Here is an 8581-nt window from a genome sequence, read left to right as displayed (position 1 = left end):
TTCCCCTTTTCTTCTTCTCCAAACCCAAGTCCTTCCCCCAAGACTCTTCTCCCATCACCCCTTACACCTCAAATCGACCCTTAGGAATCAAGTTCTTCCCCTTCTCCACCCTTGTTTGGAGCGGATTGAGCATGCCCTAGATTCTACCCTTCTCTTCCAAATCGGGGTATCACTCCTCCAAAAATTCCTATCCTTCCACTAGAAACTCTTCATCTCACCCTCATATTTGCTCTCCCAAGCTCCGTGATAGTCTCATCAGTGCAAATGGCTCCGAAAATGAAGCTCCCACAAAGAAGGAAGTCGGTCCGTGAGTTGGAAGAAGGCGTGCGCAGGAAGAGACAGGCAACCAAGACATCATCAGCTTCAATCCCTGCTTTGGCATCTGCTCCAGCTTTTTCTCGATCTCCATTAAGCCCCAGTAAGATTCCCTTATCTGATAGAAAGGTAGAACCCGAAAAAAACATAGATTTCAGATTTTTTGAAAAAGAGGAGTTCTCTATCGGTTCAAAAATCAAAGATCAAGGTTGGGAATTCTACTGCTCACTTAAAGAAATTACCTATGTGGATTTGTTAGAGAATTTTATCTGAACTTGAGCTATGGCAATGGAACAGTAAGATCCACTGTTAAGGGTATAGAAATCTGTCTAGATCCTATACTTTTGGGAGAAATTCTTCATTTACCCTGTGAGGGATACTCAAACATGGAACTCCCAATCAAGGAAGAAGGAATTAATGTGATTCTAGGAAGAACCTTCTCGGGATGCCTAAACAAATTAGAAGCCAAGATCCTTTCCATTGAGATGAAGATACTACATCAGATGGTAACAAAGCTTTTCTTTCCTAGAAGTGGTAGACATGACCTCCTCTCAGGCCGAGACATCTGCATTATGTTTCATGTGATTACCCAAACCCCCCTGAACCTCCCAGCATTAATGATTGAGACCATGAGAGAAACCCTAAATAGATCCAAGGCACATCTGCCTTTCGGTATGGCCCTCACTTTGGTATTCAGGAGGTTTGGAGTTAGTTTTGAGTGGGAGGCAGTAGCTAGACTTTCTCACTCTGACACCATCAACCAACATACTTTGCACCGCATGGGATTTACTAAGACTGATGGTGGTTGGACTAAAGGTGTAGAGGACAGAGCTGAGGATAGAGCTGAGGAAGAATGACCACCCTCACCCCTCCATGATCTCAAGGCAGCATCTCCAGACATTCAGTTCATTTTAGATCACGAGGCTAGCCCATCAGAGTCTACGAGGAGGCACACTCCAGTCCAGCAGCCAGACAGCAGTGCACATCCCTTAGAGATCAGATTGGCTGACGACCAGATAGAGATGATCTCTCAGCGTGTGGCTTCCATACTTTCTCGACAGTTGGGTACTTTAGCTTTTGCACAGGGATCCACATCACTTGATGTATCTGATCAGACATTGATCCCTCACATCTCCACTGTCTTCCAGATGATTATAGATCAATCAGCTCGTATCGAGCAGCTTGAGAGTTGTGTGGTGAGATTGACTGCCAGAGTATTCGACTTGCAGAGGCAAGTACTGGCTCTTGCCCATCCACATCCCACTTCGGACATCACTGAGGTCTCAGACCTATCTGCGGAGGCAGCCAGACTTAGAGGAGTCTTGGAGAGCGGATTTGACTTTCTGAGGAGAGAGATCAGAGGCTCTAGTGAGCATGCTTCCACCCAGTTCACTGCACTGCTACAGTCTGTTTCGAGAGCCTTAAACCTTCTGGACACTATCAGACTATCACTTGCAGCATAGTCCATTGCTTCACAGCCTTCAGGATCTTCTCACCCGCCCACTCGTGCCGGCACCTCCACTCGTGGCAGAGGCAGACGGGGTCGAGGTCGAGCCCTTGGTCGTGATCCTTCATCTCCTCACCCCATCTTTGATTCATCTGACTCTGATCCATCCAGTCATGATCTCTACTAGATCCTGTTTAGCTAGTCTTTTCTTTAGTTTTAGTCTAGGAACTATCTTTTGGGCCATGTAATGATGTTGACTGATTGACTTTTGTATTTTGGTATATGTATTGGAACAACTATGTAATCAGTCACTTTTTGATTATAAATATATACTCCCTGACTTTCAATGAATGACTTTCAAATTGAGTTGCTTTTAATTATGTGCATGCAAAATAACTCATATCCATGATGTAAAATACTATGAATTGCAATATGGTATCCAATTGGTATATCTTTTATGTTTCCCATATTAACGGGGAGTAAAACAATAAGCAATTAAGAAACAAGCAATAAGCAAAAGGAAGAAATAGAGTAAATATATTCAAAAAAGGGGGGACTAAAGAATCTCTATTGATGCTTTCAAAAAGGGGGAGAAATAATCAAATGAGCAAATGAGATATTTTCAAATGAGCAAAATTTCAAATTTTCAAATTGAGCAATTTTCAAATGAGCAAATGAGCAAATTTTCAAAATGTTAAGCAATTGAGAAATAATCAAATGAGCAAATGAGCAAATTTTCAAAATGTTAAGCAATTGAGCAAATTTTCAAATGAGCAAATGAGCAAATTTTCAAATTGTTAAGCAATAAGCAAATTGTTAGGCAAATGAGCAACACAAGCAAATGGGCACATGTATCATGTGCCAAAGAATCAATTTTCTTTTCAAGCAAATACATTTATAAGCAATTTTCAAATTGGTAGCAAATTTCTCATTTATCTTCAAACTACCTATGATGCATTTCATTCCAATACATGGCTATAATATTCAAATAATGCATCTTCATAACTTTGAAATTCATGCTCAATATTTTATATATATGCTTTTGCTCAAGTATTTTGTCATCATCAAAAAAGGGAAGATTGTTGCTCCTTGGATTGATTTTGATGATTACAAAGTATTTGAAGGGGTTACTAATGATTTTCACTTTAAAAAGACTTATTGCATTTCAGGGGCAAAATCGTAATTTTACCAAACCCTGATTTGAAAGCATCAAGTGCTAGAATAAAAGATTTGTGATCCATTGATAAAAATTTTATAGTTTTTGGACATATATTTTGAATGATATTCATGATTAAAAATTTGAGTCGACCCCATGAGTCGACTCATGGCACAAAGAGCTGATTGGCACATAGATTTTTTGGCTGGCACAATCGGTGAGTCGACCCCATGGGTCAACCCCAGGCATGAGTCGACCCATGAGTCGACCTCTGCTATTTTTAGGCCAAAATTACAGAACCATTGTTTTCTGCTGTTTTCCACAGAGGTCGACCCCATGAGTCGACCCATGAGCATGAGTCGACCCATGAGTCGACCCCTGTGACGGAAAAGTTCCGCAACGACTAGTTTTTAACCCATTTTAAGTACATTTATGCTCATTTAATATGGTCTAACGACTCTATTTCAGTCCAGATTACTCTCCACCATTCCTAAAAGTTATAAAATGGACAAAAAGGTGGGAATCATGAAGAAGAGAGATTTTTGAAAAGAGGATTTCAAGCATACTTTTTAGCCCTAAGCAAGAGCCCACTCAAAGCATTCAAGAAGCTTTTAATTCAAGCTCACCAACTCCTCAAGTGCTCATTCAAGTCTCCAACCACCTTGAGAAAAAAGAAAAGAGCCTTCTTCTCTTTGAGTAAAGTGTATTTAAAGCCTCATTCGCTCATTAAAGGAGCTTCTTTTATATTTTCTGTGCTATTGATTGTAATACTCTGTTTGAGTTATTGTTTTTATTTTGGAAGGGTTCTAAAATAATGGAAGGTTGATTCGAACCGTGAATCAGATTATATTGGGTTGGCTTGTACCCAAAAAATAAGTGGACTAGCTTGGGATAGCTAGAGTCGGAGTTTTCGATGAGTGTATTCAGGTTGAATACAAGTTAGTTTATTAAAATTCCCAATTAGGAGCTTGGGGAGTGGATGTAGGTGCAAGGTTGGCACCGAACCACTATAAATCCTTTTTATTTGTGTTGTGCCTAATTGCTCTTCTTTAGAACTTCTTTATTCTCTTGCATTCTTGCATTTAACCATTAGCCTTGAATCAACTATACTCTCCTTATTTATTTAGCTATTGTTAAACAATTTTCATAAGGTATAAGTTAAGATTAAAATTTTTAGAAACCCAATTCACCCCCCTTCTTGGGTTGCATAGCTGGGCAATAATTTTTATAATTAATTAATTTACTACTTAATAGTTAGTAATCCAACAAACAATATTTTTTCTTTTTTCTTAAAATTCATCTGAGCAAGTATTTGAACATATTTTAAAATTAAATTTTTTGTAAGATCGATCCGTACTCGTCGGACATGATACATTACATACCACGCACTTGTGATAAATTAAAGACACATCACCCACAACCAGCACCATACTAGATGCTGGTTGGCCAAGGGAGTAAGAGAATCCCAGTGCAAGTAGGACTCCAAAAATCTCATCTAAAAAGAATCCAATTTGAATCCAATTCGAAGCTGATTCAAAATAATTTCGAAAGACTGTCAATCCTAAACTCTTTAGAATTTTTGTACCTAGTCTAACTTAAAATTTTAAACCCAATTAAATCTAACTAATTTAGATCTAATTAATTCATAGATCACAGATTAGAAACTATTCATCTCTGGGATTGAACCTGAACATCATGTATAGTGCTAGCTAGATATAGTTAATTCTTCAATCCCGTTTTGACCCATAACTTAATTTTCAATCAAGTTAGCTTATATATTCAATCAAGTCAAGTACTTTCAAATTGGATATATAAACATATGCCAATACTTTTCTATCTTGTTTGACTTGTGTGCGTGACTCCATAGGTTCAAACACTAAGTCGGTAGCACTGGAATCGATTCCTGCACTAATCGAGATACCATCTAGCAATGATTTTCTATGTCTAGATAGGTCAAATTATCATAAAAAAATATTTCAGAACTCATGCACATAGTTACCGCATAGTTCATCCCTTTGACCTTGAATGCTTTAGGATGGTTTAGGTTTAACTGTCAACTCAAAGTGTTTCATCCATATTGTATTTCAACCTTTCAAATCTATCTCATAGATTACCCTGATCAAGGCTTTACTAAATTAAAATACAGTGATACATCAACTCCTATAATTTGGAGGGGTCAATCCCATCTTGATCCATACACAGACTTCATAAGTACTTGACTGTACCCAATAACCTTCTGTCACTGCATTAAAAATTCAAATAGTCCGACACCAAAGCACAGTGAGTTGCTTATAAGTCACTATGATGATCTCAGGTCTAGGAGATACTTATGTCCATACTCTTCACGAGCAGCTTTTGACAGCAGAACGCTCAGCAGATGAGTCACTTGTTCAGTACGATGTACCCCTACATCTTACCTGTATGGCATATTAGTGTCACCACACTCCTTAGTTAAGAGGACAATCAACCCATATAGCACACAATGACCTCCACTCGATAAACATCATCATCTTGTAATGACGTATCATTTGGCCATGAATATATTTAAGAACCATACGATAAATCCTCTCTTTATCATTTACTAATATAGTTCTAAGGACTTCATCACAACACAAGAGTTCTACTAGGAAGGTATAACTTTGTGATGAAAAATACTAGAATAATTTTTATTTAATTATTAATAATTCATATACAAAGAAGAACTTAATCATCATACAATTGATTTTAGGACATAATTCTCAATAACTCCCACTTTGACTAAAGCCAATAGGGGCAGTATCTTATACGTATCTTCTATTTAAAGTTATCGAACTCTTTGATCTTGAGAGCTTTAGTAAAGAGGTCGGTTAGGTTCTCCTTTTCATCGATCTTCTGAAGCTTAACGTTATCTTAATTCACGATCTCTCATACCAGATGATAGCATCATAGAATATGCTTAGTGCACTGGTGTGACTTTGATTCTTTTGCCTGAGCTATGGCACTGGAGCTGTCATAGTACAGTAGGATAGAGCCATCAACAGAAGGTGTAACTCCCAGCTCGGTGATAAATTTTCACAACCACACCGCCTCCTTTGAATTTGAAAATGAAAGAGAATATCTTATGAAAGCCTTACTTGCACGTCAAAGATGGTTCTCTAAGTGGGAGTTGTGCAAGTAATCCTTAGACCTGATATCACCATAGAATCTTGTGCACATGAATCCATATTTTGGCTCATACCCAAGCATGGCATTAAGATATATACGGGGTCTTCTGAATATGGTGGAGTGTGTATGAAGGTTATAAGTAGGTCAACATAGAATTAATCACTCCTAGTAAGAAGAGATCGCATCTTGTGTATTCTCATCCCTAGATGACTCGAAAAAATTTTTTTGGCTAAAAGTAGGAAGAAGATTAGAAAGAGTTTCTACTGCTTCATCATCAAAGTCATCATTGGTTGATTGATAATCGATATAAATATATGTTTGAGTTTGACATAATTCCATACTCATGAACATATTCAAGGTGTAGGGATGATCGAAGGATTGAATTCCATTGTAACTTATCATTAAAGAGTATATTTGATATTTTTATCAAATTTCACACCTTTTGGATAATCATGATACATTGCTAGACATCAATCTTGACCTGTAGGTTTGATCGAATTAAAGAGTTTAATTCGATCACCAATTAGAAAAGATTCTAATTATTGAACTCGGGTTAGCTCGATTGTACCTAAATCGATTAGATTGAAATATAATCAAATTAGGTTAACTTGCACCTGGACCTACTGCTGGCTAGATGTAAAATCTAATGGGTCACACACATATAGAAATTGGCCAAAGATCCTTTTAATAAGCTTAATTGGAATTTTAGATTCAATCAGGATTCTCGATAACCATGCTAGCACGTGTGGAAATCCTAGCTCCTTTGGAGATCAATTTAGTCTCATCCCTTGCTAATTGGCTAGCCCAATTTTGTGAGCATTTGAGTCAGGTCTTGCCACCTAAAAGTAGCCTAAATAGGGGTGCCACATCTCAAGTTAATGCCAATTATGAAGAGTCCAAGTTGTGGTGGACTCTTGGCGCAAAATAATTTTTGCATGCATGTGTTGGTGTGAGCAGAAGGAGGAGTCCTTCTGGCATAGGATTAAGATACGTGTGGTAGCCCATATCACCCTCCATCCTCTGGTGCACATCTCAAAGTATGATATAGATTTTTTTGGATTAATACAGGATAGAGAAAAATTGGAAACGAGAAGGGTCTCTCGCACACGTGTATTGAAACATCGCATTTCCTCTTAATTCAAAGAGTCCTTCTCCTAATCAAACTCATTTAAATTGAAATTATATCTTTTTTTAATAATTTTTCACATTTGGTCAGCTATTTTTGATGATTTATCTAGAATTTTTCCAGATTTATCAGAGGGCCAAATGGACTCTAGAAACCACCTCGCGTGTGCTCACGTGCGGTGATCAAAACTTGCATGAAGAGGTGTGATGATAACATCCTTCCATGATATTTTTATCATCTTATCAAGTTTTCTAGAATTAGAAATGAGTCTCCTATCCATGTGGATTTTTGTCAATTTTTTTGATTTGAGAAGGGATGCAAAAACATCCCTTCTCTGGTCGTGCATGCAGGTGAAGGTGCAGATCGACGTATCATTGATAAGAGTCCTTCTGCTTGAAGAAACTCCTATCTCTGATAATCAGATTAGATGGACCTCTTGGATGAGGTGTGTCCTTCCTTTTTGGTGCCTATCTGGTGGCTATAAAAGGGTCTGGGCACTGGGTGTCCGATGAATTCAGATCAAGTTTCCATTTTCCTCTCCGTAGCTCTCCCTTCTTTCTTACAATCCATCTTAGTTTTATGACAAGGCTTTGAGATTTTAGACAAAGCCTTATCTGGTCCAAACAAGGATTGTGAGGATTCTAAAGAAGGAAAATCAGAGGTCCAAAAGAGGTTCTTAGATAGTCGAGTTAGGTTCTTTAAGAAATCTGATCGGTACGAGGCTAGTCAAGTTCTAGGGGCTAGAACTCTTGAAGCAAGGTGAAGGAGGAGAGCTGTCTTTGGTTCAATTTTTGTGTAGATCATCATTGGAGGGCAGATATTTGGATGCCTCATAGAAATTAGATTAGCGCTATAGGTATTTTTCTTATCCAAGTTTAATTCAATTATACTTTGATTAATATAGTAAAGGGTTTCTGGGCATTAGGGTTTTTAATGCATCAGGTGTTTTGAATAAAAAATTTAAACACCTATTCCTTTCGCTGTGCCATCAAAACCTAACATTAGTATCAGAGCTTACCTTGATCTATATAATCAAAGGTTAAATTATTATCTTGATTGTGATCAAGCATGGATTTTGTTTGGTTCAAGTTGGGTCAAGGGTTGAACCCAATGGAACATCCAAACCCTAGCATGTCTTAAAGATATATTTTAAATATAAAATATATGATGTATGTATAGAATCTTTCTTAGTAACTTAGTACTCTAATTGAAATTCATCACTATGCCATCTGGTCATAAGAGCAAGTAGGTTCATAGACTCTCTCTTCCCATTCCATGAGGTACTCTTATGGCATGTAGGGGTGCCACTGTGATGTCCCAAGAAGAAGAACAGTGAAAAGAATCTTTTATATTCATGCATGTTATTAAGTACTTCATATGCATAAGATGCTAT

The sequence above is a fragment of the Elaeis guineensis genome, chromosome 16 (assembly GCF_000442705.2).
Source record: "Elaeis guineensis isolate ETL-2024a chromosome 16, EG11, whole genome shotgun sequence".
Taxonomy (NCBI): domain Eukaryota; kingdom Viridiplantae; phylum Streptophyta; class Magnoliopsida; order Arecales; family Arecaceae; genus Elaeis; species Elaeis guineensis.
The sequence above is the reverse complement of the archived record's forward strand: the minus strand, read 5'-3'. Positions refer to the sequence as shown.